Source organism: Drosophila montana, unplaced genomic scaffold, assembly GCF_035044405.1.
Source record: "Drosophila montana isolate Dmon_TW-CO22-7 unplaced genomic scaffold, ASM3504440v1 contig_3595_1, whole genome shotgun sequence".
In the NCBI taxonomy this organism is placed as follows: Eukaryota; Metazoa; Arthropoda; class Insecta; order Diptera; family Drosophilidae; genus Drosophila; species Drosophila montana.
In genome coordinates, this window is record NW_026998479.1 from 77,555 (window position 1) to 88,957 (window position 11,403).

Below are 11,403 nucleotides of genomic sequence, written 5' to 3' on the forward strand. Positions count from 1 at the left end.
ATCAAAAATAACAAAAGCCCATCCAAGACATTGACCGACCTGTCAGAGTCATAAAATATTAAAAGAATCGATTAGTCTAAAAACTGACAACTTATATACGTAGAAGACAACAATATATTTATTAACAAAAACATACATATACAAATTTTAAATCAATTAAAAACTAAAATCTTACTACTCAGCCACAAGTTGAAATCGAATTCGGTTTTCGAAACAATCGATAAAAAATGTCTTCACCACGGCATATACGTAATTGAATGATATTCAAACTTTATGAGGGACTTACGAGTCTATTACTGAGGAAGTGGCTCATATATAATTGAAATGCAGCAACTCTTGCCCTAATATTTGTAAATAAAGTGCAATGCAATGCATATGTTATAAGAAACCTCAAAATAAACAAATAGACGATCACAAAATTCGCTTGGAAGCAATTCAAAGGACATTTGCTCGCTTAAAATGAGTTTAGTCATTGGAAACATGCAAGCAACAGCTATGAGAGTTTATAAGCTAATGGTTAAAAAAAAGCATTAAACGGCGCTGTATGACAAAAGTAATCTTAAGTAAAAAACAAAAGAAATTACCAAAAAGAAATATAAAAAATAAATAAAAAAAAAAACTAACGAAACTAAATTTTTATTCAGCAGAGTCTACTCAAAACACTATCACATCCGGCAGTTCGTAAAGCGCACAGTTTTGGCATAGCAAATGGGAACTTCTTCTTAGAACTATAAGGGTGGCCGTAGTTCGTCGTGGGTTGCTGGCAAAAGCAGCCCTCATATAGCCAATAAAAACAAGAAGGGTTTTATGAGATAGTATTTTTCTCTATCCGAATGTGTTGTTAAATCTAAGATGTATTTGGGGCGCTCCAAACTAAAAAATATTTATTGAAATATTCTAAAAATAAGATTACCATTATTTCTTTATTTAATTCTTAATCGTATAGAATAATTATACCCTTTAGAGGGTATTATTATTTTGTTTTGAAATGTGTAAGATATATCCGACTTTATTAAAAATACATATTCTGGAATTTTTTCTATATAGGTAATATATGAAATAGTGAAAATGGGACCGATTGTAGAGATGCGTGGCGAAAATGTTACCGCCTTAACCAAAACGCATCCGAAGAAAGTTGGGGCGGGAAAAACTAGCAAAGTCGTCTCAGCCATTATTGAATCGTGCTAGGCGGTAGTCCCTTAATGGCTAATTGATACATTCTCACTTGCTAATGAAGTTAATGCGAATATTAGGCATTTCATATTATGGAAATTAATTTAACTCCCGTCTGGGCAAAGACTCGGAGAGTAAATTGGATTTGGGGTACGCATCGAGGGGTTGACTTTGCCTATACGTACCATGTGCTCTGTTTATGATTTCCGATTTGCAACGTTTACCACGTACAAGCGAAATGTTGCAAAACGTCTTTAATTAAATTTAATTAATGCGGCAACAACTCAAGGGATTATGATAATAAGAGCACACATAACGAGAGCATTTATAGCGCGCACATGTGCAATACAGATCAGCCGCTACAGCAGCCCTGGAAGGACTCAGACTTCCAATCAGTGGTGACGGGAAAGATGCGAGAGGGGGGCCCAGACTGTGTCCCGTTTGGACCAACAACAACATAATGGCTGCGTCAACGAGCTGCGTCTTTGGCGGAAACGGAAACACAAGCACGCAAATGGCTCATGTATGAAATAACAGAAACTTTCGAAAACGCCAAAATGGCGTTCCAAAGATTGCCCTATTGATGATGAGTGGGCGGCAGTGCAAAGTTGGAGGCAGGCACCAACGTTTATTTCGGGTATGTTCGGTACGAGGACATCGCCATTCCAGGCACGTAGCTTGGCATAAGTTCCCATTTGGATGCTGTTATTAGAAAAGTTTCTGCGATAAACTGGCCCCGAAGACGATAATTGACGCGATAAGGCACCGTTTCATATTTTCCCACTACATATGAGAGCAGAAGCAAACTCTAGCGGAAGCACGTGGGATGCCATTATAACCAGGGTTGTAGGCGTGTGCCATAGTCATAACACATGGGAATGTTTTGAAATGGTTTAAAATTAGTTTTTTATTAAACTATACTTAACAGGGCAAGCTTTAATTAAAATATTAATCTATTACACTACAAATTGATATATGTATTTATATAATAATATATATGTACAATATCCCAAATTTGTAATAGAAATCGCCCAAATGTCGGATTCAGCGAGAACTGCGCCAGATACTCGAGCAGAACAACTATGAGTGTAGTCGGTAATGCCCGATCTGCAGATACCTTGCGGTTACAAACATTATATCTTTCTAAATACACAAAAGCCACAAAAATAAGTTTCCGATCTTTATGAAATGTAAATGAGGCCTTAAAACTTATATAAATACCAGCACAAATTAGGTGTTTACATTTTTTTGAGTCTACATGCAATATTTGGCGTGTATGTTAAAAAATCAGGGCTTTTCATGAAAGCGGGCAAGTCATCGATCACTTGATAAACTCGATTTGCACGGGCGCAATGATGACCTACGCTCGAATTACATTCGGTCAGACGAACAGAAGAGCAGACGAATAAACATAATCGGAAATGGCTAGATCGACTCAGCTGTTGATGCTGAGCAAGAACATATATACTTAATGGGGAGATGTCTCCTTCTGCGTCTGTTACAAACATTTGCACATAACCGTTATACCCTTTTTAAATGGGTTCAGCATATAAAACTGCTTGATGCGCACTTTTCTCAGTAGATGTGGTTTCTGGTCCTTTAGCCTCATTTTGTTAACTTCCTTGCCTATAGTTCGATCCTCCCCAGGGAATCAATATGACATTCGAATGTGTTTACCGAAACTTAAAGCTAAAGCTCCAAAAAATATATTAATTTTGTGGTCGGTATGCTAAAAGTGAAATATTCTTAATCTGAGTAAACTATACAAGAACCTATATACATCAAAATTTCGTATTATGCTTTAAATCTTAGTCTCCATATCTATATTTATCGATATTGTGTGAATTGGAGGAGATATCGAAAAGTAAAAGTATACTGAGTTTGCGATTGACTTGGGTGTTGATGCTGATCAATAATATATACATACATACCTTCTAACCATTTTCATTGGGCTTATGGATTATTAAATATATATGCTCAAATGCATTACACTTTACTTAAAATTAAACAAATACAATATCTAGACAATAAGTTTCCATTTAATGATCTAGACATAGTTATATGATGGTCGTAGATGCTGTTGGTAATTTAATTTCCCCTTATCCTATGTAACATTTAAGTTCATATAAAAAAATAAATAAAAAGTATACCTTTCTTTTTTTCCAATTTTAATTGATAAAGGTAAATTGAAAAAATCCTGATTGTCAAATAATTTTTCTAATCTTATCCATGCAAACTAAGTGTTCGTAGTGCTACATACATTCATCTGTATTTAAAAGATACAAATACAATATACATACATATGGACATGTATACACAAATACGCAATTATGCAATAAACATATGTACATATGTATAGGTTGAGCCTGATAATTTATGGTACATGAATTCGTTCCCGAATAGCGTTTAAAAATGTACAATATTTTGACATAGCAAACAAAGCCGCAAATTCCGAGCGCTGATCCTATTTTAAATTCAGATAATGTTCCGGCGCTGTTGCTGCGGCATATGCGCGGCCTAATTACAGCGCGCCACAGATGCTCCCTTTGCTCGGCCCGGATTCGAATTCGGGTTTGGAAGTAATCCTCAATCCTCGCTTGGCAACAGCGGTGCAAAATGGCCACAGCGCTAGGTAAATGTAATGCTTGGCAATTACAGAGCGCGTTTCATTTAATTGAAACATTATTTTGCATAAATAAAACCAGGCATAAAACACCCTGTTCAATGGCGCCTTTACCCTCATTCTCAGTCATCGCCCTCAACGTTGCCGCCATTATGCGCGAAGGGTGTTTTAAGAATGCAAACAAATACGCCCCATGCCATTGTCTCTCGCTACTCCTGCCATTGCCGCTGGCCCCTGTTTCTGTTCCTGTTCTCGTTCCCGCCGCATTCCCAGTCCAAGTCCATGTGCAATATTTGCAAATAAAGGGTCCAAAACCTTGTCGCAGTTACCCATTTTCAGAAAATGACAACCTGTGCCCACTGTATGGTTGCTGCGGCCACTGCTGCTTCTGCGACTACTGTGATGATGCGTCGGGTGTATCTCACAGCTCATTGCGAATGCACAGGTTGATTTTATCCCCTGGCACTTTTTCATGTTTCATCCAAATTGTGTGTAAGCGTGCATGTGTGAGTCTTTCAAGTTTAGTGGTAGGCCTCTTCCCTTGTTATTTTTTTGCAAAATTGCACAACCGTTGCTATATCATAATTTATTAACAAAATGAAATGAATTTTTCCTTTTTTGTTGAATACTTGCCGCGCTCATTTAAAGCCCAAGGCGTACATTTTTCACTTTTCAATATGTCTAGAACTGTAGAAAATGGAAATTGAACAGAAAAAATGAGAATTGATGGCTTGTAACAGTTTCCATCTCCTATAATCAGATACCGTGATAGACGGGACTATATTTTAAAGTGCACAATCGATATATATGTACTGTTTTTCTGTAAGAGCTAGAAACTTACTTTAAGTGCACCCTAGCTGCTTTAGAAATTATCACCCACATGTCGAAAAATCGCAAAACAGGTATGTGCAATTTTTTGTCCTCACAGTCCCCGCGCTGTAAGATTTTGGTTAAAATCATCAATTACTTTCCCCAGTTCTTTGTAATCGATATAAATCGTTATGCTGTTTTAATACCCTGAACCCATTAAAAATGGGTAAAAAGGGTATAATGTATTTGTATAAATGTATGAAACATGCAGAAGGAAGCATCTCCGACCCCATTAAGTATATATATTCTTGATCAGCATCAATAGCCGAATCGATTTAACCATGTCCGTCTGTCCGTCCGTCCGTCCGTCTGTCCGTCCGTCCGTCCGTCTGTCCGTCCGTCCGTCCGTCAGTCCGTCTGTCCGTCCGTCCGTATGTATAAACGCAAGGATCTCAGAACCTATAAGAGCTAGAGACATGAAATTTTAGCTGTAGGTTCTCCTAGTGCCCGCGCAGGTAGAGTTTGTCCGATATTCGATTACTTTCTCCGTTTCCAAGTAATCGATAAAAATCGATATCGAAATCCTTTTTTGAGCAATTTTGGCAAATAATATTAGCTATAGTTACCAAACTTGACATCTAGAATAGTATATATATATTAAGTATCTTTCATTTTATACCTATCGCCTGCTGGAAGAAGAGGATTCAGGGTATCCCCTAGTCGGGAGCTCCCGACTAGAACCTCTTACTTGTCTTAACATATGAGAGGTGTTTCACCTTTTCTAGAGGTCAGCTTCAAACTAATTTACAACCATATTTATGATATTGCATTAGAGATTTGCTCGCCAAAAATATTGTTACAACTATTTGTTGATCATATTTCTAGCTTCATTCGAGTAGCTTTCAACTTATTTTCACTCTAAATAAAAGACATATTTGTCAATGTATTTCAGAGAATTTTTAAAAACGATCGATAACTGAAATTGTAAAAAACGTAGTAAATCATTTTTAATAGTATTGGTAAAAATAAATTACTCCAAACAACGCGTGTCAAAGGTTGAATAGGCGAAATTTCAAATTAAAACTCATCTAACTTATTTTCAAGACTCATGAATATGCTTCAGCGATTTTGGAACTGGAAAAATTGTCAGAAAATCGTTGTATGCAACTTTTTGTTCACCATCTGATTGGCCTTAAGCTCATAGATAGATCAGTTAATGTAAAAGATGTACTAAAAACCGGACAGCCTTAGCCAGCATTAGAAAAGAAGATTTCATTCAAGATAAATTTACACTATATCCCTAATGTAAGTAACTAATGCCAAATTATAAAATTTCTAAAAACATCTCAGTTGCGCAATGATATTTAAATAAGACTGTAAATAGAAATTAGAATCAACCATTATCAAGCTAAGCCATATTTAACAGTAGAAATGTTTCAAAACTTCTTACATGAGAGTAGATACTATCATCTAGCTAAGGCCCCCGAAGCCATTGCTAGTTTGATAATTTTATATAAGTAAATAAATAATTTATGACGGAAAGCTCAAGATAGTATAGCTAGATTTAAATATTTTACGAACAGAAAATGGGAGTACAGCCGCCCGAGTTGGAATGAGGTTATGCAGACACTGAAACTAAATTGCAAATAAGCGATCTTCAATATATTATAATATCCAACTAAGAAACCAACCGACAAATGCGAAACGCATTCAAATGAAACACAATCTTTTTAATATCAACGAGCCATTCCACCCCCAACACTAAAAGGCATCCAAGCGGCCCATGCCTGTTTCTCAATGGCTACTTAGGACTTTCCCCGGCTGAAAACTCCCGAAAACAAGGGGTGTAAAATGGACACAGTGTAGGCAGGGCTGAAACATGCTGCCAGTATTGCGAATTTTTGTTGATTTAATAAAATTGCACCCATGAGACTAATTTATATGGAACATTGGTAGTCGACAAGGCGCCGAATTGGATTCAATGATAGGTAGGCTGCCTGCCATTTCAGGTTATGTGGAACAGTGGAACCTTTCTACATACCTACATAGAAAACTTTAATTTCTGTTTTATTTTTTATTGTAATTTTAAACTGGCATAAATAATACATAAGAAAATATTTGTTTAACTAAAAGATGCAACTAATTTTCTTAACTGTTTAATTTAACTAAAACAATCTGACTTGCGCGATTGTGCCTATATGTACAAAGCAATCTACAAAAAAAACGCATTTTTCATCAATGTAAATTTTTTTTATATTCATAAATAAACGTCAAGCTTTGTGCTTTGTTTTTTAAATAATTGGTTTTTAAAACACAGCACCCTTTTACTTGCTTTTATTGTTAGTTAGCCTGTCCACATGGTGACAATTGTTATGGAACTCACCACAAATTCGCAGATTTTGAATGTTCACTTCCGGTATCTCTAAAATCCCAGTTTAAGAGTATGTACATTTCGGTTACAGACTTAGAGCCAACAACTGATTAACTGGGTAGTTACACTGTGAAAAGAGTATTCCGGAATCGGTTACACCCGACTAAAGAGATCTTACTTGTTGACATACTTTTCAAAACAAACATATGTAGTTTTTGAAACTATTCCCATTCACGTTATCATTTCGAATATAATTTGGCATCTCCGCACTAGAGATGGTAGCTTCACTCTGATATAAATACCGTAAATACATACCTTTCTAGCTTGGCACATGGCTTGTCAGGTTTGTGTTGGCCATTCATCCCCATGGCCAATCCGCACCAGAACGACTTCTACCAAGGCTTTAAACCCCCAACAACTGGGACGGTGCCAATTGTTTTGATCTGCGATAATTTACGAGAGTTTTCGTGCGAACGCTTTGCTGTGTCGGGGCCACATCTAATCGCAGAGATGATCAGTGGCCATTTGTTTGTTGTACCAACTAACTGTAATCATAACTAGGACGAACCACCTTTAAGCAGCCGCCTCCCTATTCTTCCTCATCATCGTCTGCCTGCCACTTGAACAGATGTCACCCTGGCTGATCGCAGGGTAATGGCAGCGAAATTTTGAATTCTGTACTATACAATCATATTTAATAAGGCAGTTCTCAGTCAGTTCTAACTCTGGACACGCACACATACAGATCAGTGTGTACCTGAGACAGCCGCCGAGCAGCCGTGACGTATCTGTCAGATTAAGGCAAGGCCATTAAATGTGGTGAGCAGGGATGACAACAGCAGCAAAGGCAAAGGCAACAGCAACTAACGTTGAGATACGGCCATTGTTCTGCCTTTAATGCAAACGTGGCAGTTGGGCATGCCCTTTGGCTTTCCTTTTCTATTTCTCCTTCTCTTTCACCATTCTATGCCCTTTCCCATTGCCTGTAACCCGCCCTGTACGAGTCGGTTATAATTTTAAGCGGTTCAATATGGGAAAATTTCAATTATGCTCATATTGTACAACATTGTTACTGATGTACATCGGCCATATTTATTTGTCCATCTATTCGAACCGCTGGCGAATGTTAGGGTTCGCCTCGGGTCCGTTGTAGCTCCAACGCGATTTCAAATTGCAATTGAACAACATTTACGACGGTAAACAGACATAAAACTGTCTACTTTCTCAGAGGCCTGTCGGCGTCCAAGTGCTGCACTTTGAATTTGATCCTGGCACAGCTTCTGTGCGGGATGATCGCTCAGCACCTTCGACAATTTCCACTAGCCCATCGGGAGCGACAGTTATGTCTGTGGACTGCACATAAAAGTGACTTTAACGGCAGTAAACAGTTCATAAAAACTTGTAACCACATGCTCCTAGAGGCCATTACAGACGCGTGTTAACTGAGACGAGCTCTTTCATTTGAAAAATGCTGCTGAAAAAATGTTAGAACTTGAACTTATCCAACCCTATCGAAACCTCTATTTCATGCCTTGCTTACTTTGTCGCCGGTAAACTTAAGCTGAATTGTATATTTTATGAAAGTCCGTGAAGCCCTGATCTTTTTTTTAAACTATTTCTTTTAAGACAAGTAGAACTTCTCTATTAGGAAAGGTAAATAAACCTACAGATAGCTTAGCACATGATTCATAAAGATACAATTAAGAAGCTAATACCTTTTAAAATCTAAAGATAGGTTACAGACTTTCCATTCTATCATTTTTATATAGCAGCTAAATAATATTGTCTTTCTGAACTAAAATATTTTTTTTTTAATTTCCCAACTTTCTTAATAAAAAATTGAATACTCGCTAAACTATTTCATTTTTATACCCTTGCAGAGAGTATTATAATATTGTCGTGAAATATGTAACGCATAGAGGGAGGAGACATCTCCGACCCCATAAAGTATATATATTTATGATCAGTATCAACAACCGAGTTGATATAGCCATGTCCGTCAGTCCGTGTGTCCGTCTGTATATTTCTATACGAACTAGTATCTCAGTTTTAAAGCTATATTTATGAAACTTTGCAGAAGTACCTCTTTCTGTTGCTCGCAGTACATACGTCGTTGTATGGAAAACTTTTTTGTTTTTCAAGATTTCTTAACCATACTCGGCATTAACTACTTTTCCTGTGATACGGGCAAAGCACTATGAACATTATGAAAAGGTTAGGTCTGCAAGGGTATTAAGTCATCGGCGTACCAAAGATATCTCGTTATAAGTCTAGTTTAAATTGTGTAAAAGACTTAATTGTTGTCTAATGTAAACAAAATTTAAAATTTAAATAAATCCTTACCCACGACAAATTTTAAATCCAATTTTTTATTAGGGTTTCCATAAACATAGATTTCATTAAAATCGGTAATATGGTTTTGCTTAGTGTAATAATATTTGTTGGATTATATTTTATTTGCTCGAAAGTAATTATGGCCTGAGTTTAATATTATAAATTAAAATTAATCATATATTATTAATTTTTCTAACAAAGCTCTTAATAATTACGGCTCCTGTTTTATATTATATTTTAAAACACACACACACACTTTTAATTTTCGAGCAGTGCTTCGAAAACAATTTATACAAATCGATACAAGTTTGCAGTAAATACGACAGCCAAAATCATTCTTCAACTAGCAAGCCGATTAATCGATTGTAGACGAGATCAAGACGAACAAAAGTTTGCTTTATTTATATCGCTTCGATGGGTCGTGTAATGATACTTTTGCGATGCCTATAAATACATAAATTTATATACTGAGACATATTCTACGCTATACGCGCCGAGAATTGAGATCTATTGCAACTCAAACCCACAATCAAGCCGCACTTGAACGCGACTCTTCGTGGCCGTCTTTCGCCCGCCATTATACAACGGCCATTATGTGCATAATTTTATGTGAGAAAGCGAATGGCATGGCATCAGGTTTACCTTAGGCTATGGTACCTGCGTGCATGTGATCCCGAAGATGCAATTTATCTTTTTTGTGGCCTGCTTTATGGGCTATTGCGCTCTGTGTGTTATTCTTATTAGCAGTTTGGGCCCTTTGTATGGTTATTTAACAGCAACAAAAACAACAATATCGACTGGCTTCAAAACAACAACAACAAAGGCAACATTCTCATCATCAGAAACATCGACGCGTATTCGATTTCCTTGTTGCGTTCATTTTGTTTCACTTTGGGTTTCATTCTCCTCGGTTTCTGAGTATTCGCCTCCGCGCGTTCATCTTTGGATTTTAATTTAAAATGGAATTGTGATTCTGAAGATACGAGACCGCCACTAAGCCCGCAAGCGCGACTGAGCCCGATCCCGTGCACCGGAGTCACTGCGGTTGTCGCTCTTTTCTGGCGGTCTGCGGCCTGCGGCTTGGGCCCAGCCACAGCCCCAGCCCCTGCTCCACCTCCTTCTCCCTCACCAGCAGGCAGCGGGTTTCGCTCGAAATGGAACGAATGACTTTGTCTGTGATAATTTATGTCCGCAGTCCCAAAACCAAAACTTGCACCACAACTGAAACTTGAACTCGACTTTGTGTAAATGCTAACTGAGAGTCTGTGTAACTTAGGTCTCAGTGTCTTAGTATCTGCGTGTTTTTGTGGCTCTGTCTGTTTGTGTGCTGCTATTGCCACAAAAACTTTTTTCCACCGCTCCTGCCCAGTTCCGTCCCGTCTTAGCCCTTACACCGCTATCCTGGTGCCACCATGCCGTGCCTTGTGGTTTCAAATTACTTACCCTTTGGGTCCGGATGGTGGCAGGCAAGAGAAAGAGGAACTATTTGTTTAACTTTGGGCAACTCAAGAATTTTCATGTTCTGAGTTCTGTTGAAAACTTTTTCTGCGTGCTTCACTTGGATTTATTATAATTTTAAATCTATAACTGTTTTTCTCGCTATCGAACAGAGCCGGCATCCGTATTCATTTCGAATTAATTTTAATTGAATTCTATATGCAAATGTAACGCATGTTAGCTTGATTATGTGTTAATCTTATTGAATTCCCGTTCAGCGCGTGAGTGGACTTTGCAACGTTTTTATGGACCACAACATGTCGTAGGCCCGACTTTATCGGAGCCGTTAATTGCAACATAAATTTGTTTTATTTTAACATTTCGCATCGCTGTCTTTATCGAAGGCGCATTTAGCTTATAAGTCGGCGTTTAAAGAGAAACTGCACGGCAAGTTGGAGAGACTGGAAGTCGAAACTCGTTTTGGAGCCGCCCAGCGCGAGTAAAACAACAACAACCACCGTAGCAGCAACAACAAGAAAAGCAACAACCGTTGACGGCTTTTATTTTAGTCAAACCGCCAATTGAATCATTTTTATTGAACCCATTCAGAGCATTAAAATACTCGCCCCACATCTAAAACTGTCATCTCGATTCG